Source organism: Mauremys mutica, chromosome 1 (genome assembly GCF_020497125.1).
Source record: "Mauremys mutica isolate MM-2020 ecotype Southern chromosome 1, ASM2049712v1, whole genome shotgun sequence".
In the NCBI taxonomy this organism is placed as follows: domain Eukaryota; kingdom Metazoa; phylum Chordata; order Testudines; family Geoemydidae; genus Mauremys; species Mauremys mutica.
The window spans coordinates 116,829,624-116,854,444 of record NC_059072.1 but is presented as its reverse complement, the minus strand read 5'-3'; the positions used below and the strand labels follow the sequence as shown (position 1 = coordinate 116,854,444).

Genomic DNA, 24,821 nt, shown 5'->3' with positions numbered 1-24,821 from the left:
CGGTTGCCCATGATGCTGACCAGAATGGATGTCATCATCCACTCCCCCGCCCCTCCACATCCCCTTTGAGCTGCACTACATGCTCCCTAGGTGCAGCTAAGGATTGGGATCCTACACCACTGCCATCCATGGGAGATTATCAACTTACTTGAATAGGAGGACGATTACTTGCTATGATATTTGGCTTGGGGATGGAATTAAGAAAATACCACACATAATGGGATAGAGTCAGATGCCATGCTATGATGACTATTAGGGAGTGGGGGTATTTGTTTAAAATACTCTACTGTATAGAGTTTCTAGTGTATGATTTGTTCCCAGTGAGTCATTTGTCTTATTTCTTGGGCTAGGGTTTGTGAGGTGGAGGTTAACTTCTGTTTTTCATTTCAGTGACTGGTATTTCCATTTTGTGTTAGTCTTGTGATGCTTGGGTCCTATTGTCGGTTTGTTTTGTAGCAGTGCAGATACTGTAACAGTGACAGCTAAACTGCAGAAATGGAAGTCAGGACTCCTAAGTTCTCTCCCTGCTCTGCCACCAATTTACTGTGACTTTGGGTAAGCCATGTTGCTTGGTGCCTCAGTTTCCCCATGCATAAAATGAAGATAATAAAGGGTGGTGTGAGGCTGATTTAATATTACTAATGCACACTGTGATTCTGGCATGGAAAGTGCTAAAGAAGTAGACGGTATTATTCATTAGTATTATATCAACTCTTTCTTTTAAATTGGTTCATATTTAATTTGATTACAGAATGTGGCTTTGTTCCCATATTTTTTTCTTTTGCCTTTGAGGCTAATAGCAGCAAGCTTGTAGGACGGAGACTGGTAAGTATTTGAATTTAAGAGTGCTGCTGGTTTCAGTGTATTTAAAATGCTGTTGAAGTTGGGACGATTTAAATGTGTGAAATTTCAAATGTCTCATTGACACACATTGCAAATTCCTTCATTGCCTGAGGGAGCTACAGCAAAAGAAAAGAAGTTGGAGTCTTTTAGTTTTACTGTTAAGGCAGATTTTTTTTAAAGAGAGTTCATGACAGAGCGTTTGCCTGCGTGGCTGTAACAGAGCAATCTGTCACTGGGAAAAGGTTCCTGGGGTGACTACCAAAACATGTCAACTAGCAATGGTACCTCCATTTTGCAAGACCCATTGTTAGCCCAGGTGTTCTGATGTGCCCTGGCCAGATTCCTGTGTGTGTAATACATCCTTCCTGTCTAAATTCACTCTACAGTTTCAAATGCTTGGATCACATTCTCAGCCGCTGGAAATTAAAGTCAATGGCGCTACACTGATTAGTACAAGCAAAGGGTCTGGCCCGATATCCTTCTTCTATTCCTGTCCTAAACAGTTGTGCCAAAATTCTCATTCACTTCAATTATGCCAGTATTCCATCTAGAGCCCTACAGGGGCTCTGGGATCTTGCGGGTCCCGCAGGACCCACTGCCATAATAGCAGGATCAGGTAAAAGGTACTTTGTTGCGGGCAGAACTGGGTGGGCAAAAAAACAGACTGTGGTAATTTGCAGGAAAACATGAAAGATGTAGTCAGTTTGTCATAAATAGAATTTCAGCAATGTAAAGCAAGTTTGTTTTTTAAATAAGGGTTTTAATACTTACATTTAAGGAAGGGATAGAAAGAGATTTGATATCTATTATAACAGGTGTTAGAGTATTTTTTACATGGTTTAAGCAAGATTTGTTTTATTCTTTTAGTGGTAAAAAGCGTGTCTGAATTCCATTTATAGATATAATGTATTAACAAACCATTTTTATTTTTATTTTGTAACATGGGGAAACTGTCTTGCAGGATTTGTGGGACCTAAGGTTTTTGTGGGTGGGAGTGGGATAAAAATGAAAGAAACAATGTGGGATCGGGTGGGAGTGGGTATTGCAGGGCAGGACATGAGCAGGATTAAAAAAAAAATTGTCCCATGCAGGGCTCTAATTCCATCCACTGTATATGTACAAACCCAAAGGACTAAATTCAGAGGAGAGTCAAAGATAGTGCAACTTACACATTTCTCTAGCTCCCAAAGAGAAATGTACACGGCATAGCAATTCTTTTTCTTTTTTCTCTTTGTATTAAGAATATGTGCTGATGTTGTGGAACTATTGCCATGAGTTGTGAATGATGTATGAAATGAGAGACCCTAAGCTAGTGTACAGACACAGAATACAGACAGTGCTTTGCAGGCAATACCAGGCTACAGTTATATTCAGCTTGTTGTGTCCTAGATCACTTCGAACCATGAATTAATATACCAAGACTTGTTACTAAGGTAAAGAACTAACGATCTTTATTAAACACTTCCACTTTGATTGGGTGTTTCTGTAGAATGGTCTGCAACTCCAAACTGTAGCAGGAACTGGATTCTTACTGTGTATTTGTACACCACTAGTTCTAGTATTTGTATAATTGGATCCTGATCTCAGTTAGGACATCTAGGTGCTACAGCAGTATAAATAATAATAAAAGTAACCTATCCCTGTAAACCCTGGGGCTTGGATATAAACCCAGACAGATTCCCCATTGGGCAGGGGCGGCTCTAGGAATTTGGCCGCCCCAAGCACGCCAGTCCCGCGGCTCCGGGGGACCTCTTGCAGACGTGCCTGCGCAGGGTCCACCGGTCCCGCGGCTCCGGTAGACCTCCCGCAGGCATGACTGCGGAAGGTCCGCCAGAGCTGCCTGCCGCCTTGCCGGCAAAATGCTGCCCCAAGGGCGCGCTTGGCGTGCTGGGGTCTGGAGCCGGCCCTGCCATTGGGGTTGTCTGTACTTTGGTTCTTTTGAGTTCCTTCTCAGGAATTAGATGGGATTTTACCTGGAGATTTCATTGTTTTGTGACAAAGACAAAAAAAAAAGAGGGACAGATTAGTTTAGTGGCTAGAGCACAGAACTACAGGTCAAGAGACCTGGGCTCTATTCCCAACCCTACCACTGACCTGCTGGGTGACTGTGAGCAAGTCCCTTCCCCTCTGTTTCCCCTGTCACTCTTTGTCTGTCTTGTCTAGTCACACTGTCTGCTCTTTGGGAGAGGGGCTGTGTCGGATTGTTTTGCATAAGAGTGTGGGAAACTGACATGCAAGTCTCAAGGATGAGGCTCGTTCTTATCTGCTGGGAGGCAATAACAGAATAATAAATTAAAGGGTTGGCCAGGATGTTAAATAGCCAATGAAGTTACAGCTGTGCTTGTTTGTACCTTATTAACCAATTAGCAATTGCTTGATTGCTTGCTTTAAGTGTATAAAGATGTATGCTGGAGAGAAATAAAATGACTCTGCTTTAAATCATATTGATGGTCGAGCTCTGTCCACGCACGCCTGCGCTGCAACAAATGGTGACCCCGACGTGATTCGTATCGAATGAAAGTGTCGGTGGCCTGACCCAGGCGGAGAAGCCCAGAGGCGAACGGCCAGGAGCCTGAGCCCAGAGGCGGGGAGTGCTTATCCGACGTGACTCGTATCGAGTGATGATAGTGTCGGGAGCCTGAGCCCAGAGGCGAACGGCCAGGAGCCTGAGCCCAGAGGCGGGCGGCTGGGAGCCGCAGGGGAGAGTGCCGGAGAAGCCCGCGAGCGTCCGAAAAGAGAGACGCACCTGAGCCCTGAGGAGAGCGGCTATAAGCCGCGGAGGAGAGGGGCGGCTATAAGTCGCGGAGATAAGCGGCGGCTACAAGCCGCGGAGGAGAAGGGCGGCTATAAGCCGCGGTGGATAAGGGCAGAGCAGCTAACGTGAGTACCGCTGTATCAGCTGAAGAAAAGATAACACAGAAGCCTTTGTTGTACATTATGAACCGACAAAGGGAAAAGATCTTCCCTGCTGCACTGATTCACTTATTAAGAAGAGAGGGGGAGTTGTGGAGGCTCCTCCTGACCGGCCTTCGGGCACAGGACGAGGAGGTGCTCCGCTGGAAGCGAGCCCTGGACGGGAAGACGTTGGAGTGCACGGCGCAGGTAGAGGCTTGTGCCGTGGCCCCGGAGGTCGTTCGGACCTACAAGCAAGTAAGTTGTTTTGGCAGGAGCCCGGAGAAGGCTGGCTGGTTTGAGCCTGGGACAGTGCTGGGAAAACCATTATGCTTCTCCGGTATGAGCAGCAATAGCTGACACAGGATTCACAGATTAAAAGAAGCCAAGCAGGGAAGGAAAAGGAACAGCATGAGTTAACTAAGCAAGCTAAAGATAAGACTTGGCGAACAGCCCAGACTAAAGAGAGCGTGACTGGGCCCAAAAAAGTTAATGAGAGCTGCAAAACTCGGCCTGGCATTACCGGAATGTGTCAGATTTCTTTTCTTATGGGTGAAGAAATGCTACAAAAAAGACTGACTGCTTGGACCCATGATTTTTATTGCAAAAGACCCCTTCATATCAGGAGAATTTTCCTACTGATGATTGGCCTAATTTTTTTTTAGTTCCATTGTGCTTTTAAACAGCAGCAATAAAGGACAAGGTAACGTGCTGGCTAATCTCTCCCTTGTCCGCTGCAGCCCCCACGTTCTGACAATTTCCCCCGTAGAAGCTGAACCATGCCGGTGGTGGAAAACAAGAAAAAACACTTATGTTGTTGATATTGCCAAAGTCCAGAAATTCCTGATTAAAAAGACATTGAGAACTGACCCTGGTGAAGACACAAAGAATTACACACTGGCAGGACGAAATTTGTGGGACTTATGTTTGGAACTGTGGTATTAATTGAATTTTGGGGTTTATTCTACAGGCTGCGCCCTGTGTTTTGGATAAATCCTTCAGTATGTATAGCCCACCCTAATTGGATTGTAAATGATATGTCCTTCTTTTATTGAGGCTGAGAAAGCATTGCCGTGGGAGCTAGTATGTTTGAATTTTTGAATGGCCAGCTGATGGCCATTCGGAGTGATTTTGAGCACCAGGATAGCCCACTGCCCTTACAGATATATTAGGAGTACCATTTGATTTGGGGTTGTAGAGATATATTTGGACACTGTTTGGTTGGAAGTGTGAGTATTTGCAGTGCCCCTCCCCAGCATGTAAACCAGTTGAGTTGGGGGGTGAGGGCTTTTACATACCGAACCCTGCCGGGTTCATGGGGAGGATGATTGTGGAATTAATTGCCCCAGCTTTTTAGAGTTTAATTGTTTGTTGTTTTTTAAGTTTGAGAAAACTCAGCCAAAGGGTTTGTTGAGTATTCTCAAGGGGGGAGTTGTGTGTTATTTAGGCATAAATTTAGGTAATTTGGGAGAATGGCTTTGAATTTATGTGACCCTAAGAATTTTTATGTAAAGTGCCTTTGTTAGTCTATTTAGATTTTTTGTTAATTTTGTGTTATGTGCTGATTATTGGCCGTTGTAGACTGCTTGATATTAGATGTGGCCTATATTATAATAGACAGCGTATTTGGAAAGGAAAACAGGATCGGGCCCAAGTGGACAGGCAACAGATAAGGCTTGGAAAGCTGGCTGAAAAACTCTTGAGGGCGTAGCGAGACTAAAAGTTTAACTCTATGGTTGCCAGAGGGAATAAAGGTTGAATTTTGTAAAAATGCTTAGAGAAAAGTTTTTGGTGTTTTGGAATGTTTGTAAATAAATTTAGGCAAGAAATTAGTTTGCAATTGTTTGGCCATGAATATTTTGTTGTATTAGTTGAAGATTGTATATTGTGCTATGTAATTGTAATTGTATTAGGCTAAGGGCATATAAGTGGTGCTGTTTTTTTTTTTTTTAGTGTTTAAAATTAGAAGCTAATAGTAAGAAATTTTAAGCTGTGATTAGCTTTGAATTTTAGGAGTAAGCTAGGAAGCAATTGTATTAATGTAAATGATTTATTTGATGAAGTAATTTTTTTGTTTTGCCTGCTAGCTATATAGGGTTTTGGTATATTTTAAGTAATGATTAATTGCCCAGTAGGGGTAGTTTTGTTTTTGTTTTTTAGATATTAAAGAAAATTGGTGTTAGCTGTATAGCATTTAATGTACCATGTAATTATTTATGAATTGCATGGTTATGGATAAGCCTTATAAATTGAGGAAGCATTATTTGGTTTTTAGTTTTGTTTTGCTTAATTGGTTATTGTTAATTTTTTATGTGTTTTTGGAATAGAGGGGAGAATTTCCCTATGCTGCCTTGGTGGAAAATTACAGCAGCGTGGTTACAAGAACAGAGGGATGAGATAAAGTTGTTATGCCAGAGCGAGGCAAATGCCAGGTGGCCTAGCTGAGATTGTTTTCAAGGTCCCAGATGAATTCCGGCGAAGTGGGTCCGGCCTTGGCTAATTTTGGCGCAGAGTGCCATAAATACTACGGCCTTTTGCTGCCCCATGTTGCTGCAGTGGAAGCCCTTATTGGAAACCTGCTTTGTGGGTGTTTGTGCATTGGCAGAACCCTCCTGGCCCCTTGGGCCACTTGTGTTACCTGGAGGAGGGATGTATAGGTAAAAGTAGGGCACTGCGGAAGATATTGTTACGGTTTAGTTAGGCAGCTGGTGTTTAGATTTGCTTTTAGTTTTGCTGTGTAATAGATTGTAGTAATGTGATGCTATAAGTTGAAAATGTTTTGCTGTGCCTTCCTTTTTTTTATTATGAGAAAAGGGGGGAAGTGTCAGATTGTTTTGCATAAGAGTGTGGGAAACTGACATGCAAGTCTCAAGGATGAGGCTCGTTCTTATCTGCTGGGAGGCAATAACAGAATAATAAATTAAAGGGTTGGCCAGGATGTTAAATAGCCAATGAAGTTACAGCTGTGCTTGTTTGTACCTTATTAACCAATTAGCAATTGCTTGATTGCTTGCTTTAAGTGTATAAAGATGTATGCTGGAGAGAAATAAAATGACTCTGCTTTAAATCATATTGATGGTCGAGCTCTGTCCACGCACGCCTGCGCTGCAACAGGGCTGCCTCTTACTATACATTTGTACAGAACCTAGCACAAGGTGTCTTTGCACTCAGCTGGGACTTACAAGTGCTACAGTAACATTAATAACAACCTCCTGATTTAAAAAAAAAAACTTCCCAAAATTATAACTTATTGCCACAACTGAAGACATCCATAAAACATTAGGAGAACTGCCTGTAACGTGGGGGGTAGGAGAGAATAGTAGTTTGAGAGCCAAGATTACAACGGCCCCTTCCAGTGTTTTTTCTAGTGCAAATTCCCATAGACATTGCAGATGAACCCTCCCATCGTCTGGGTGGTAAGTATCGCTGGAGTAGCAAGATCACCCCTGCTTCCTCCTACCCCTGCAGTATTCAGTGTCTGACAATACTCCAATAGGTTCAGGCTATCTAGAGGTCTAATGGACATATCAAAGAAATAGTTCAGTGATCCCCATATTTCCGAAAAGCATATGTTAAACAATGTAGGCAAAGAGAAACTGTAACAGGATTCACTTGTCCTAACAGTCCATCTGTTTCCTACTCCCTGCTGAGCACATCTCTTTTCCTGGTTTCCTTTCAGGTGCACTCTTACCTTATATAACACTCTTTTTATTGGAGGTTCATGCTGTGACCCTGTCAGAATTGCTACAGCAGGGGTGACCTCAGTAATGACCATCCACAGCCTGCCAAGCTGAGTTGGTCAGTGTTAGCTGATTAAACTTTTAACAACATCCCCTGTGCGATAAAGGGCAAAATGACAACTTTGCCCATCGTCAAGGTGTCTGTATAATAAACTAATTAGTAAACCACACAGTCTGTGGAGCTTTTAATGAGTGCTATCGTCTGGCCTCTGTAATAAAAACCCAGTCTGCCCCCTTTTGGGATTCAATTAAGGCACAGACTGTCATATGCTTGGCCTAGCTGATCAATGAATCCATTCCGACCTTTGTCGGAGCTGTTTGCAAGGTCAGTGGCAGTAGTGAGGAAAGCCAGCTTGGTAATGGGGAGACATACCCAACGGCACCCGACAGGCACCAAAATCAGTTGTTAATGTCCTCCTGGTCATTTGACATCAGCAGAAGTTTCTCTCACTCAAAGGTTAGCTGAAAGAGAAGACAGCAATAAAAAAAAAGTATGTCTATGTGTTTTGGTATTTCCAAGCAGAAAGGTCCCTCTGTTATTTAAAATCATCATTAATTCTTTAACATCTGCTTATACCTAAGGTAACTGTTTTTTCCCCATGCAGCACAATATCCCATCATGTGTTTTCTCTCTAAAATATATTGACTGATTTGCTCCAGATGTAGAAATAAACACAAATCAAAAGTAAAAGGGTGACTCTTACTTAAAAATACACACACACACACTTTTAAATTCTTTGCATATGAATACTACTTAGCACTTTGTGTATCCAAAAGGTATTATCAACACTAAATTAACCCCCATGACACCGCAGCAAAACAAGTAATTTCATCCCTATTTTATGGATGGAAAACTGAGGCAGACCTCCTGTCTAGGCATGTAGGAGTAGATAGGGGCTATGGGCCCATTTATTCCTCCATGCATAGTATAGCTCCTCCCCTCCTCCCCACATGCACTGGCCAGTGCAGTTGAGATAATGCTGAGGGCATTGCAATTTGCTGCTGGTATAGGCCAGTGGCAAGTTACTACACTCACCCCAGAGCAATGAGGAAGCAGAGGAGGGATTATGACCCCAGAGGGTGTGTCTGAGTCACAATGCCCCCCAAAGCTATTGCTGGGAAAGAGCAGGTTATGCAGCATACCTGGAATAGGGCTATGTCTAAAGTCCCAAGTTAGCTCTATAGAAAGTATTTGAGACCTGAAGGAGCTGGAATTAGATCTGGGATTAGAGGAGCTCCTGCTTTCCAGGTATACTGCTAGTGCTGAAACAATTATAAATGATCATTTGAAGGTTTTGTATATTTTTCAAAGTTTTCATTAAGATTTTCAAAATGATTGTATTTCAAAAATCTTTAAAATAGTTTTTTTTAAAAAAGGTGATATGTATATAAAATGAATGGTTTAGTGAAGGTAAAACAAGAAAAAAGGGGACAGTCAGGGAAATTAAAGAGTGGCACATTCAAAACCGATAAAAGGAAATACTTTCCCCCCCCTTAGTGCTTAATTAGACTGTGGAACTCATTGCCACAGGATGTCACTGAGGCCAATATCTAGTAAGATTCTGAAACAGAATGGATGTTTATATGGATTATAAGAATATCCAGAATTACAACTCTAAATGCAAACAACAGGTTGTGGAAGGGATAAAAATCTCATGCTTCAGGGTTTAAATAAATCTATAGCTCATTGGGATTATGCTGAGATCTTTATGGTGGACAATTACACACATTTACATTTACACACATTGGTATCTTGTACCTTCCAGTGAAGACTCTGGCACTGATCACTGTTGAAGACAGAGCATGGGTCTGAACTACTATGCCAGTAGGTTTTGTGCCTGGGTGAGTAAACTTCTATGACAATTTTGCAAGGATGGGAAGCAGGAAAAAATATAGGAAGATGTGAAGATCTTGTACCAAGATACAGAACAGATCTGCTGGCTCATGCTGGCAACTAGATCAAATATGTCCTATTAGCCACAAGGTGCACTAAAACACCTAGGAACAGCCAAGCTTCGGAGCAACCTTTGCTAAGAAACTTATTTTTATTTAAGATAATCATAACAAAAGCCCCAGAGAGAGGATAGTATTGGACTGTATCTAGTCTATGTGTACTGTGCTGTGTTAGAGCAAGGTGAGCATGTCACTTACTTAAAGTAGATGATCATGTTCCCCACATCACATTATTGGCTGTAAAAAGAAATAATGAAAATAGGGGACAGAAAGTTGTGTGTGTGGTGAGAACATACCATCCTTGATTTCCTCAATTAAAGCAGCATTCTGAATATTTTAAAGGGGTCTACCACCCTCTGACTCTGTATTTAAAGTGGTTTTTGAGGCTGGTTATGGGAAGAAAGTTATGGAAAAAATAGCACACTTATGCATTATCTCCTCAATTCCTGCCAAACATGCAAAATTGTTATGAAAATTCACCAGCCCAGGCACAAGACCTGCTCTCTCAGTCTTCCCAAGAAGATGCCAATAGTGTAAAATCTACTGCTAATTTTTAGCTCATCAGAAACATTCCTTGCCGCAGGTTAGTTGGTGGGTAAAATTGCACAAGGGTACACACTCAGCCTCTGCTCAAATTCAAGTACAGTTTTGGTACATAAACTCAGAAATATAGAAATATTCAGGAATAAGTCACAGAAATATAGCACATATGTTTGTTGAGCAATATAAAACAGTTTCTATGGAGGTCATTAAGCAATGCCATTGCACTGAAGAAGGTCATACTGCAAACCAATCCACAACCTCTGGTCCACCCACAAGCGTAAGAGGATAGAAGATTTTGAGAGCACTGAACATCTCCACAGTGCTTCATCATTATTTAGTGTAGTGTTTCTTCCCCAGTCTCATAAACTCCTCTTTAGGCTCCTATTTACACCTATGGGGCCAACAGGTGGGCCATCAAGTGATAAAAAACATGTAAGCTCTCTCTTCCTCCATCCTCTACAATAATGGAAGATATGAGGAAGCATGTAAATCTTGGCAAGTCTTGATTCTTTAGAGTCTAAACAGCGAACACACCAGCAAGACTTTATGAGCCAAATTCTTAATTACACTATTGCTCCTTTATGTTGCTCTGGCTGTGCAAGGATGTGATTCTTGGGAAGGTCTTGCAGGAGTACATCCAGTGTAAGGAGAGTGGGGTTCCCCAGCTGGCATCATGTGCTTTCTACTCCACCTCCAGTGTAGGAGACATGAGTCCTTTTCCTTCCCAATCTTAGTGCTTCTTTTTCCTATCGCATTCTCCTTTTTCCTTTTGTCTAGTGAGAATCTGGCTTAGACATATTTTGCAATACTGTTGTATGCCTGTGACCAGAAAGAGGCAGTTAAAAACAATGCCCTAAATAGCCCAGTTCTGGTATAAGTTTCCCAGGTCTCAGAGTATATGTGAAAGCAAGGTGCTGTGCCTGTGTTTTTCCAACAGTGAGGTTGCAAGTGAGAGTCAACACCAGAGACAGAAGATACATTTTCTATCTCTGCTATTTTTCCCCCTCCCTTTTGTGTATTTTTGTCCTGCTTTGGCTCCTGGAAAACAGGATCAGACTTCAACAACAACACAATAACAACAGTTCCAGCCCAACTCAACTAACTTCTTCTCTTTTCCTCAAAAGGCCTGTAAGTTACCATCTTTGATACCCTCTAAGAAACTGTCAAACAAGGTGTGTGTGGGGGAGGGTGCATCTAAGAACTCTCGCTGGCTAAAGGAAAAGGGAATATGGGATCATGGGACCATGGAAATGTAGGGCTGGAAGGGACCTCAAGAGGTCATTTAGCCAAGTCTTGTGCACTGAGACAGGACCGAGTATAGACAATCCCTGACCCTTGTTTGTCTAATGTATTCTTTAAAACCTCCTGTGACGGGGATACCACAACTTCCCTTGGAAACCTATTCCAAAGCTAAACTGCTCCTTTAATTAGAAAGATTTTCCTAATATTTAATCTAAGGCTGTCTCTACACTGCCACTTTCAGCGCTAAAACTTTAGTTGCTCAGGGGTGTGAAAAAACACACCCCTGAGCGATGAAAGTTTTAGCACTGAAAAGCGGCAGTATAGCATGCCTCCCGGCCATAAAGCTACCACCCCTCATTCAAGGTGGTTATTTTTTATCACGAGAGAGCTCTCCCCCAGCGATAATGCGTGACTACATTGCCCACATCACAGTGCTGCCACGGCGGCGCAGTAATGTGTGCAGTATAGACATACCCTAAATCTCTCTTGCTGCAGATTGCAGCCATTACTTCTTGTTCTACCTTCAGTGGCCATGGAGAACAATTGATCACAGTCCTCTTTATAATAGCCCTTAATATATCTGAAGACTGGTATCAGGTCCCCACTCAGTCTTCTTTTCTCAAGTCTAAACATGTCCAGTTTTTTAACCTTTCCTCATAGGTCAGGTTTTCTAAACCTCTTATCATTTGGTTGCTTTCCTCTGAACTCTCTCCAATCTTTCCTAAAATGTGGTGCCCAGAATTGGACACAGAACTCCAGCTGAGGTCTCAATACCCCCAAACAGAGTGGGACAGTTAACTACCATGCCTTACAGTCCAGAATTAGATTAGCCTTTTTTGCAACTGCATCACACTGTGGTCCTTCTCAGATCACCTAACCAGTTATTCCCCATTTTGTAGTTGTGCATTTGATTTTTCCTTCCTAAGTGAAGTACTTGCACTTATTTTTATTGAATCTCATCTTGTTCATTTCTGACCAGTTCTCCAATTTGTCAAGGTTGTTTTGAATTCTAATCCTCCAAAGTGCCTCCCAGCTTTTGTCATTTGCAAATTTTATGTAAGGATATTCTCTACCCCATTATTTAAGTAATTAATGAGAAATACTGAATATTGGACCCAGGACTGACCCCTGTGAGTCCTCACTAGGTATGTCTGACCCAGTTTGACAGCGAACCTTTGATAACCATTCTTTGAGTATGGTGTTTCAACCAGTTGGGCACCTGCCTTGTAGTAATTTCATCTAGACCACATTCCCCTCATTTATTTTTGAGAATGCCATGTGGCACAATGTCAACAGCCTTACTAAAGTCAAGACATATTGTGGCTACTGCTTCCTCACTGTCCAGTAGGCCAGTAACCCTGTCAAAGAAGGAAATTACGTTGGTTTGGCATGATTTGTTCTTGACAATTCCATGCTGTCTGATCCTTATAACCCTATTATCATCTAGGTGCTTACATATTGATTATGTAATAATTTGTTCCAGTATCTTTCTAGGTATCAAAGTTAGGCTGACTGGTTTAGAATTCCCCAGGTCCTTTTTGGTTCCTTTTTTAAAGATAGGTACTATGTTTGCCCTTCTCCAGTCCTCTGAGTCCTCATCCCTCCTCCAGGAGTTCTCAAAAATAATTGCTAACGTTTCCAATTTAGTTACTTTTGCTTGCATTCCTTCCCCCTTGTTGATAATATTTATTGTGTTGAGTATCTGGTCACCATTAACCTTTTTAATAAAGACTGAAGCAAAATAGGCATTAAATACCTCAGCTTCTTGATGACATCAGTTATTAGCTCTCCTTCCCTGCTAAATAGAAGACCTATACTTCCCTTTAATTTTCTCTTGCTCCTAATGTATTTAAAGAACCTCTTTTTATTAGCTTTTCTGTCCCTTGCTAGGTGTAAATTATTTTGTGCCTTAGCCTTTCTGATTGTGTCCCAACATGTTGTTAAAATGAAAGCCTTATTTAATACTTTACATTACTAATGCTTTAATTGTTTTTTCCCTTCTTTTCTGTATCTAAAAGGTCAAAAGGATTTTTAATTGTGTGTTTGCTATGGTACTAAGGAGGCGGAGGTCTCTGTAAACCAAACCCTCTTTAAAAATGTTTAATGTTGGACAGTGACATAGTCCTGTCGATGCCTTTGATTCTTTGGGCCTGTATATTCCATCTAAATTAATACAACAGTGTAGAAATATCCTTTGAGAGAGAGAGAGAGAGGAGAGAGAAAGAGAGTGTAAGTAATCACTTAAAAATATCTGCTCTATGTGTAGCAGCGGTCAAAAAGGCTAACAGAATATTAGGAACCATTAGGAAAGGGATAGCTAATAAGAGAAAAAAATATCATAATGCCACTATATAAAGCCCTGGTATGCCACACTTTGAATGCTGCATGCAGTTCTGGTCTCCCCATCTCAAAAAAAGATATATTAGAACTGGAAAAGGTTCAGAGAAGGACAACAAAAATGATTAGGAGTATGGAACAGCTGCCATATGAGGAAACTTTTCAGTTTGGAAAAGAGATGACTAAATGGGGATCTGATAGAGGTCTATAAAGTCATAAATGGTGTGGAGAAAGTGAATAAGAATATGTTGTTTACCCCTTCACATAACACAAGAACCAGGGGTCACCCAATAAAATTTATAGGCAGAAGGTTTAAAACAAACACAAGGAAATACTTCACACAGTGCACAGTCAACCTGTGGAGCTCATTACCAGGGGATACACTAAAGACAAAAAAATATAACTGGGTTCAAAAAAGAATTAGATACATTCATAGGTCCATCAATGGCTAATAGCTGAGATGGTCAGGGATGCAACCCCATGCTCTGGGTGTCCTAAGCCTCTAACTGCCAGAAGCTGGGACTGGATGACAGGGGATGGATGATGTCATAATTGTCCTGTTCTGTTCATTCCCTCTGAAGCATTTGGCAGTGGCCACTGTTAAAAGAGAGGATACTGGGTTAGATCGACCATTGGCTTGACCCAGTATGTCCATTCTTAATTTCTGTGTTACCATCAAAATGCTTTATAAGAATTAACTAAACCAATATCACAGTACCCCTATGCCAAAGGGAGCTAGTATTAATATTGCCATGTTCATATGGAGATAATAAGGCCAGCATTTTCATTATCTCCATTTTTTGTGTACCCAGGTTAAGACACCTGGACCCAGAGCCTCAAAGTTACTTCAGAGCCCAACTTCCATCGATTTCAGTGGGAGTTAAGTGGCTAGATAACTTTCAGGTTCCAATTACTGTTATTTTTGTCTTCCCTTACTCCTTTCCTCCTATTGTTTAGTGCAGTGCTTCTCAAAGCTGGAAAACCCCTGGTGGGTCCGGGCTTGTTTATTTACCTGCCGTGTCTGCAGATTCAGCCAATCACGTCTCCCACTGGCCGCAGTTTGCCGCTCCAGGCCAATGGGGGTGGCGGGAAGCGGTGGCCAGCACATCTCTCGGCCCGCACCACTTCCCGCAGCCCCCATTGGCCTGGAGCGGCGAACCGCGGCCAGTGGGAGCCGCAATCAGCCAAATCTGCGGACACAGCAGGTAAACAAATTGGCCCGGACTGCCAGGGGCTTTCCCTGAACAAGCGGTGGCCCGACTTTGAGAAGCACTGGTTTAGTGCACTCACTTATGGCATCTAGTCTCAGGCCCCTGTCCTGCAATATGCAGGTAGATCATTGGTGCCTCCACTGATTTCTTTGGGACTCCCAGCAGGCACAATGACCCTCCCAGACAGAGCCAGTTGCAGGAGCAGAGCCGTAAACCCTGATTAAGGAAAGCATCTCATTTAACTCAATGGGATGTGGGCAATGGTAAGTCCTGACTAGGTTTAAGTGCTTTCCTGAACTGGGGCATCAGTATTTAAACTCTGTGGAGCAGGGATGATGCCTATGTGGTTGTATAGACAATGGGGCCCTGATTGGGCATTTGGGTGGTACCAGAAGAGAAATCACAAAGATTATAAAATGTACCTCACAGGCAAAACTACCTAGGGCTTTTTGTCAATCACAGATGACCTGCCACTGGGCAGGAAGATGACAGGTGAGCAGAAGCGAAAGACCAAGTTTTTGTATGAACGTAAGCAGGTCAGATTTGTTTGAATCTCTGAGGAGTAGTTTACTGCAGAACTAAGCCCTATTTCAGGAAAACATTTCAGCACATGCTTAAATCCATCCTTATTCAGTTAAGCATGTGTTTAAGTGCTTTCCTGAATTCGGGGAGATAGTTCTTTTTAAATTCTCCCAACTCCCTTTTTTGTCTCTAGTTGCTCCTGCTTTCTTCTCAACATGCTCTGGAGGTCTTTGTCTTATTTGTCTACGTTTGATACTAAAATAAAAAGGTGTTAATCTTTGCAATGACCTTTCTGCTTTATTTCTACTGGAAAAAGGATGCTGCATCTTTTGTAAGTAACTTCAAGGTGAGATATTCTGCAGCATTCAAACATATGCTTTTATCCAGTTAATCATTGTGCATTACCTACTTTCATCAATGTTCGGAAGCTTAATTCCAGGATTACTCATCCGCACAAAAAAACCAAATAGAAAAATCAGAAGTATAGACCCAAACAATAGAACTTTTATACCAGGATAATTAGAAAAGGAACCTATTACCCAGGATTATAATTAGTGACTAACATATTAAATGACCTTTAACATTTACCTTAAGCCCCGGATTTCTAGAAAACCAGCAAGGTTATGAATGCCATATTAGTAATCTTTAATCTTTATTACTGCTGTGGACAGAATTTTAATGATTTTTAAATAGGCAGCGGTCACTAACATATCCCTATTAAAATAAAAAAAATCTCATAAAAAATTAAATGGATTAAGACTTCAAATGTACCATCATCAAAAGTATTATCTAATTATGGAGTTCAGTGAACAGGCCAAGTGAAATGGTTGGTAATATTAGTTACTTACCACATGGGAATGCCCAGGATTTATGCACAAATAGATTCTGCTTCTGTTGCAACATAGTAATTAAGAATTTGTCAGGGAAATTTGACCCTCTAGGGTAGAAATTACTTTGTAAAATAAGAATGGCAGAGCACTAGTCTCCTTGCTGCACATAATTTAACTTGATTATTTATACATCAAAGGGAGTCTGCAGTGACTGCAGTATAATATTTAAGTAGAGGGATATTAGAGAAAGAAGCATCTAGTGAAATCTTTTTCCCAAATCTCCGTGAGAAAATAGAGGAAATTTTCATAAAGCATTTCATTTTGCATATAAATTGGTGCCTAGATTGTGCCTGTGAATTTACTGCTGTCAAATTTAATTTTTCTTTAATTCTTCAGGCCCAGATGTGAAAGGCTCTGTGTGCAGGATGCAATTTTCAATGCTTACAGGTAGCACCCGGATCAATAATGTGTCTTTATGAGAAATTACCGTTAATGTTATTGAGTATGCATTTTGCTTTATAGGATAATAAGGTAATATGAAATGCCAATTCATTCATTAGGAAAGAGCTAAGTGCTTAAATGAAATGGGTGACAGGTCTGAAAAAAGATATAGTTGTGGGCAGGAAGTCAAGAATGGATTTTTAATGACCTAATACCAAAAGGTTTTAACCACTTATTTGCATTTCCTTCCTATAAACAATATTAACTTTAAAATAAAGCCCTTTGAATATTTAAATTGCAGTAAGCAATTCTACTTGCAAAGACTATTAAGAGATGTTAGATTTCTTGGAAGCTTTCAGGTTAGTGCTTTTTTAAAAACACTGAAATTAACTATCATCTGATATAAAAAAATAAAACATGAATTTAAATTGACACGGATACAGTGAAGCAGAATCAAAAGTTTTCTTTGTGAAAAATTATTTAAATACAGTGTATTAAATATTTTGCACTCCCAGCTCAGTAATCTAAAGCAATAATCAACATTAAATTAGGATCCTGATGAATTGTTCAGGATAGAAATTGGAGCCTCTTCAAACCCAAACACTGTGAGTTTGCTTTGGCAACATACTGTACTGTAATCCATGACTAAAACTGTGCAGAAGTTTCTTCATAAACCCAGGAATCAACTGCTCTCAACAATAAGAGTAAAGCTTGTCTGAGACCGTTTTCTCAGGGGCTGGTCTCAGACTGTGAAATGATTTCCCTTAAGAAGTAGGGTCATCACAAACATCGCCACCTTTGATTCCAAGGGCAAGGTACATTGCTTTGACCTTGCCTTCTCTAACATACACATAGCAACAGGTACATATTTTTAAACCAACCAACCAATCATATATTTCCAAAACAAGACACTCTCTACTGTATGTGCTTCTTCTGGGGAGAGGATGAGAGAACAAACATCACGAGACAGATGCGTAATCATTTTGCTTAACATACTACTGAAAGGTACTCAGATACTACAGTGATTACTGAAGTATAACAACCTATATAGAATATAGAATGAAGTTCATTAACCTTTTGGGAAACTTCAGTGAGACTCTATTCCCAGTTGAGACCAAATTCAGCTTTCAGTCTCTAGTTTTGCACGGTTTTCACTAAGTCGTGTTTCTCTTTGTTGTATCGCAGAAGTGCAACTCAGTGGGTAAAAACTGTTCCAGAAGGCAATAAGGCCCAGATCCTCAAAGTTATTTACACCCACCCGCACACCCCTCTTTGAGGATCTGGGCCCAGAGGATCTGGTCCAATGCACACTCAAGTCAATATTAGTTCTTTCATTTACTTCAATGAGTACTGGATCAGACCTTGAAAGAATTAACACTGGATGTCTCACTGTACCTAGAAGGAGTGCTGACTGTTCTGTATTGCTTCTTGGTTATCTTTATTTAACCAGTTACCTTGTTAGAACCCTGCTCTTGCTGCTCCTTACTGTACCACAGCACTAGACAAGCCTCCATAAAGCAAACAAATTGTGTACAAACCCCTGGGACCTAAAAATGTCAAGTATCACCCAGCCCTACTTATGAAATGCATTAAAATATAGCACAGGGCAAGAGAAGGTCTAAGTTCACCAGTCTTTGTAGTAAATGGTAGAACCCGTATGTTCCAGAATTACTCCTAATTTAAAGCATTCTTTAAATAGATAGAAATTTTGTGTTTTAAAACTTTAGTCTGAAATTTTCAAAGCTGCCCAAGGGGTTTGGATGCCTGTTTTCAATTATAAGTAATGGAAAATTAGGTATATCAGATCTTCTGGGCAGCTTTGAAAATGTCACCCTTACAGTTTACAGTGGATTACATTAAAACCTCAGCATTTGCCATCCCACAAGAATAAAGTAAGATATCATAGTTATTGGAGGCACCTTGAGATGGACGAGCTTGGATGCTCAGCATTTTAATGGCTCACACTGTAAAAACAAAAAACAGATACTAGAAGGACGATTAAAACTTGACTTGTATTTCAACTTTTCCTTTCCATCTCTGTGCCTAAACTTTCCTCTTCTTTTTTTAACTTCTAAGTAGGACACTTCTGACCTTCTACAACTCAAACTACAAAGAGAGGACTTTCTCTGACATTGTTTGAGAATAGGCTGTACTTTTCTTTTAAGGAGCTTTCCACTGATTTTTATCCTTCAGAAAACAATGGTTCCTTCAGTTGCATAATCTCACAAGCTGCAGTAAAAGCAGAGTGTCCCCATTTCTAGAGCAAAGCATCTACCTGAAGTAGATAGCAGCGTAGATAGTCTCACCAAACTCACAACGGCCAAAAGAAAGCTTTGAAGTGTCTCAGCTGAACCCCTCTCTTTGGGAGAATGAAGGTGCCGGAGGAACTGTAGTATTATTAATCTGTATTACAGTAGTACCTAACAGCTCCAACTGAGTTTGGGGCACCACTAAAATGGGGATGGATAAACTGATTCAGATGTGTGTGAAAACAGAATTAGCCTTTGCACCCCTCGGGTTTGGTAATCTAGACCGCTTTCCGTAATGACCATCTATAGAACTCTTGTTAAATTCACAAAGGGGAGTGGAGGGAGGAAAGGGTAGAAAATTGAATAACCATTAAATAACACACTACTTATATACCTGCTTTTGATTAAGGCAAACAAGCCTCATTGCCACGATGTAATATTTTGTCGAACGTAAGCGTGTACTCAGTATGTTTAAACTGCCAATTCATACCTCATCTTGTTCTTCTTGTGCTGATATCTTCCCTAAGCTCCCTTTGGTGTTCTTTTGTAGCACTGCCTTTGCTCCCTCCTGCACTATACTGAGGGAACCTTTTACAATTTTGCAGCACTCTGGAACAGACCACCTTGCCTGGGTTAACATACAAACTGACACAAAGCCAACCATTGAAGGATAAGGGGAAGCTCTCTGAATAGGAGATCTGCAGAGAAACTACTCACTTTCGAGAGACAAAGATAAACAATTTATAGTTCTGTCTCCACCAAAGAGGAACGACCTAAAACTCTCAGCTTAGACATGGAAAATAAGGAAATTGTCAATTAATAGCTATCTTGCTATAGTAGTTGTCTGAGTAGCCTCCATGGATATTTCTGCTTGGCCACTTGCTGAAAGAAAACTGCCATTTCCAGCAGTAACGTCTACATTGCAAGTGAACCAAAGGCAAAGGGAACCTAGAGAAGAGACTGAGAGTTCCCAGACAGCTCCCACTCTGACCTTTCATCTACAGCCTCCAGAGCATTTTAACTTCCAAAATGAGAGAGGTATCTAAAGTTGGCTGATCGTTTTGACAGAAGGGCAATGTACTTATACACAAACACTCACAAGTATTACAGGTGAGGTGATGCCGTCAGTCTTTCAGATTTGTTAGAACTGATAGAGTAGAAAAATTAGTAACTATATTTAAGTATAATAAAATCAAAAGGATTTCAAAGGGGAGATGTGGTATATGTTTCGAGTAAGCACACTTGCTATACTCATGGCTGCACCTATAGCAACAGACATCATGAGAAGAAGTCTCTAATTTGTCTGGCTGTTCCTAGGTACTGTCTGTAGTACTTGGGAAAATTGCTTAACTTAAAAAAAGAACTACAGCACTGCTGTTTCTCCTTCTTCATGGACCTTATCATTCTCTGCTCTCTTTCCTGCTCTCACTGCTAGGCCATCACTGACCTGTCCTCTGTCTCTTCATAGTGGCACCGCTGTTGCACCAAGAGCATTCTCCTCTGCTGCTCCAGGCATCTGGACCATGCTTTCTGAGACAAGCACATTGACAATTCATAAAGACCTAGATCTCATAATTTCACTCTCCCTCTACCACTTCTTTATTTACAATCAAAACATTTTTGAGCTACAGTTTATATAGTATATACACATGCTGTATTGAATTGCATATTGTGAGTGAAGGCCAAATCTTGCGATCTCTTACTTCTGTGGTTTCTTTGAAATTAAAAGAACTTAGAACCTGATCCAAAGCCCAGTGAAGTCAGTATCTTTCCATAGACTTCTATGGACTTTGGATCAGGTTCTTAAAAAGTTGTGCTCACATGCATCCACATGAGGATCTAGCCAAAATTCTGCAGGCTGGGAGAAAGGCCTGCATCGGTTACTGGTGGTCCATGGACTGCAGCAGGAGAATCACTGAGATAAGATATTATTCACTGCTCACCCAAAATTTCTGAGTAGCATTGCTGTAGAGTGTTAAACAGCTGCTGTGTTCCACCCACCTTCATAAAAGGTACTGCAGTTTAATGATTCCTTTTACTAATCTATGAAGTGCTTTGGGATCCATCTGAATAAATGAATTTCCATAGAATGTAAATTACTATTATAATTATTATTAATTTGCCTGAGCAGTGTAACCCAGAACACAGGTTCTCTATTGATTTGTCTCCGAAACAATATGCATTCAGTTCAACCATACATCTCAGTCATGTCAGGGAAAGTAGTGCACTAACTATTATATTAGTCAAATGAACAGTCAGGGCCGGCTCCAGACCCCAGCGCGACAAGCACGCGCGTGGTGCGGCAGTTGTCGTCAGGGGCAGCAGATTGGGCTGGCGGACCTGCTGCAGTCATGCCTGCGGGAGGTCCACCGGAGCTCCGGGACGACCGGACCTGCCGCAGGCATGACTGCGGACGGTTCGCTGGTCGCGCGGCTCGGCTGGACCTCCCGCAGGCATGACTGCGGCAGCTCAACCGGAGCCGCTGGACCAGCCAACCGTCCGCAGCTGTGGGAGGTCCAGCCGAGCCGCGCGACTAGCAGACCCTCACCAGTCAAGCCAGCGGGAGGTCCGCTGCTCCCGGGGCTCCAGGGCGTCTCCCGCGCATGACTGCATGGGGAAGCCGAATATGTAGAGCCGGCCCTGTGAACAGTATATATACTATTTCAGGATCGAACAACAATTTACCACAAAAGTTAAAGTTGCTTTTTCCAGTTCCCTTCCACACTCGGTTTCACCAGTCATTTAGTGCTCTAGGTACAGATTTTCAAACAAATAAGCACACTGTTGCATATGCAAAATATAAGTGTTGTTGTATGTACAAATGACACATTCAACTGGATAAGTGTGTCAATTATCCAATTGGTTTGTGCACATCTTTACTTGTTTGGGGACATGCACATTCAATACAGTTTCAGACATACATTTTCCTCCCATAATATTTGGGTATATATTAAGCATATTTTCCCAAACTATAACTCTCTCTTATCTTAGCTAACTGAGAATAGGCAAACCAGTTTGAATATAAATTATTCATTATTTATTTAGCACTTGTAGTTCTTCTGATACAAAACCCAGTTCCTGCCCCAAAGACCTTGCAAACTACATCAGACAAGTTAGATATGAGCCCAGCACAAACCCTCAGTTGGAACTATGGTGAAGTTTGCCTGATGCTTGGGTCTGGATTTGCCAGAATTTATACTGGTCTGTTGTAATAATTGGGCCTATAAATTTACCCAGTGACTGGGTTATGTTAACACCTTTGGCCCATGTATTAATTACTATGTTAATTAATATAACAGGTCCAAACCTAAACCCTGCATCCAAACAACCCAAAAACTTTGTGGAAGTTCAATTTGGATTCACACTTTGTAACTTAAGTCCATAATGTAATTTGAACGAATGTGTCACATAGATGTTTCTGCAAATGTGTGGGGGATTTTTTCATGGAACCACTATGTTACACTACTTGGGCATTATCACCGAAAATCCAGATTAATTATTGTGTTTAAGTAGAAGGAGGTAAGCATCATGCACAGGGGCGGCTCTAGCGATTTCGCTGCCCCAAGCATGGTGGCATGCCGCGGGGGGCGCTCTGCTGGTCGCCGGTCCCGCGGCTCCAGTGAACCTCCTGCAGACGTGCCTGCAGATGCTCCACCTAAGCCGCGGGACCAGCGGACCCTCCGCAGGCACGCCTGCAGGAGGTCCACCGGAGCCGCCTGCGCCCTCCCGGCGACCGGCAGAGCGCCCTCCGCGGCGTGCCGCCCCAAGCATGCGCTTGGCATGCTGGGGTCTGGAGCCACCCCGATCATGCATCAACGAATCATCTGATACACCAATGTAATTTCATGGTTTCCTTATTCTCCCCTATCTGTCTGTCTCTACCACCCATTGTCTTAGTTTATAAGCCAGTTGGGGTAGGGACCATCATTTCGTTCTGTGCTTGTACTGTGCCTAGCACAATGGGGTTCATAACTGGGGCCTCTAGGCTCTACTGCAATACAAGTAAATGAATAAATAATGGACAAGAAGAGGAGAACGTTCCAAATGCAAGGGGCAACAGGGAAGGAAGTTAAATAAAAATCTCCTGAAATTTGGCCCAGATCTTCAACTGAACCCAACAATTCTATTTGGTCTTTTGTTTCGTACATTACTGGTCAAGACTAGAAGTGGAAGTGTCAAAATGCTGTGGTATTTGCATTTATGAAGCAGGAAATATAAGCAAAATCAAACTAGAGCTGGCTGAAAACTGTAGAAACAATGTTCGTGGATATTCAATTGAATTTTTAATGGCTGTTCAGTTTAAACTTTATACTGCTCCTATTTTTGCTATTTGCAAACTTTCACACAAATCTGTGATTGCTGGCATGACCGGTTAGCAAACAGCTATTCTTAATGGGTAAAATTTTCTTCTGCATAGAGAGCCAGCACAACAAAAGTTCCACTTAAGCTCTCAATGTAGGTCTTAACTGGAACTTATGCATGCATCAGCCTTATTCTGGCCCTCTGTAGCAGGGTGAATTTCACCCCAGAGGAAAACTCATATTTGCAGATGAAGTAGGGTGTTTGTGCATGACAAAGAGAATTGTTTTTCACTATTTGTATTTCATTGTTCTTCTGTTTAAAAGTTTACACTCATTCAGTGAAGGAGCAGATCAATACCATTCAACTCAGGTGACCAAGCACATACTGCCAATGCTACAGCATGGAAGCTGAACAATAATAGTGAATGAGCAGGTAAAAGTGAGAAAGAAAATACTTCTTAACTCTGCTCTGGTCAGACTCTAACTAACAGCTCCTACCTCACAACACAGATTAACAAGTGGCATGTACTCCAATCATGGAATTGGGGCATGTATGAACCTGAGTGTATCTGGCACAGCAGTGTTTGGTTTTGTATTTATTATCTAGCTGCTTTTGAATGATTAATGAATTGTAAAATAAATCTCTTTCCCCTGAATAATATAGACAGTGATAGGAGGAGCACCCAGTGTACCAGAGCAATCCAGCCAATCAATCAATCAATACATAAATAAATGCTGTGCCCACAAGTCAAGATGGCTCAAAACCTTTTATTAAAAAAAAATCTCTTCAATCTTAAGGAGGAAACAGATAGAAAGGAGAGTTCTTGCCACCTCAACAAAACTTAGCACCCTTTTGCAAAAACATAGCCACCTGTTTGTTAAAATACTTGTGTGCTTCTTTTTTCACTCAACTTTGAAAGGAAGTTGCCCCTCTCATAGGCAGACTCAGAGTGACAGACAAATTTAAAAAATAGTTCAAAGACAGAACTGGGCAGAAACTCTCCCTATTTGTAAATGCTGTGCTCTCGGGTACTTGAGCTAACATCGGTGTTATCAATGAGTACCAATAACCAGTACAATTATTGCATTACTTATTGGTAAATGAACAGCTCTTTATTAAGAGTTACCCATTTAAAAAAAAATCTGTTTCAGTCATAACTAAAGGAAAGTAAAAAACAAAATCGAAACAGTTTCTCAATAGTATTTGAGGGCTCGCAGCCTAACCTTCATTAAGATTTAAACCCTATACTATAAATTAAATGTATACTAAATTGTAATCTTTTAAATTGGGGCCAATCCCATGCCCTGATTTCACGAGATCACAGTGGTGGGCACACTGTACAAGGCAAACAGTGAAAGAACACCAAGAAAATTATGCAAACACAACAAAGGTCAGTCTGATATAAAGGCCAACCACCAACTAGATGGTAGAACATTGTATATAGGGGTCTGACCGGGCTGGGCTTAATGGAGGAACAAGCCACAGACAGGAATGTATGGTGACACTGTTCTGCTCTGTCTGTAAAGGTGTGCTGAGCTAGAAGAAGATATTAAATTGAGGTGGCTGGAGTTTGACTGTGCAAACCAGGAAATGATTCCAATCCAGATTCCCTTTTAGCCAAGCCTATATGTTTCAATTAAAAGGGATGGGGGCAGAAAGATCAAAGATTGCCCAGTCTCTCTTATGCACTACTCAGGGCACCAGCTGTGAGGATTT

General features: G+C 41.4%; 1 long non-coding RNA gene across 2 annotated transcripts in view; it reads left to right on the top strand.

The window, feature by feature from the left end:
• Window positions 1-8,622: 8,622 nt before the first annotated feature.
• The window catches only part of LOC123368751, a 72,398-nt gene continuing 56,199 nt past the window's right edge, over window positions 8,623-24,821 (top strand). For both annotated transcript variants that reach the window (XR_006578882.1, XR_006578880.1), the window contains exons 1-2: window positions 8,623-8,724; window positions 16,510-16,560. This is a non-coding gene — a long non-coding RNA (uncharacterized LOC123368751). The remainder of the gene's footprint in view (window positions 8,725-16,509; window positions 16,561-24,821) is intronic.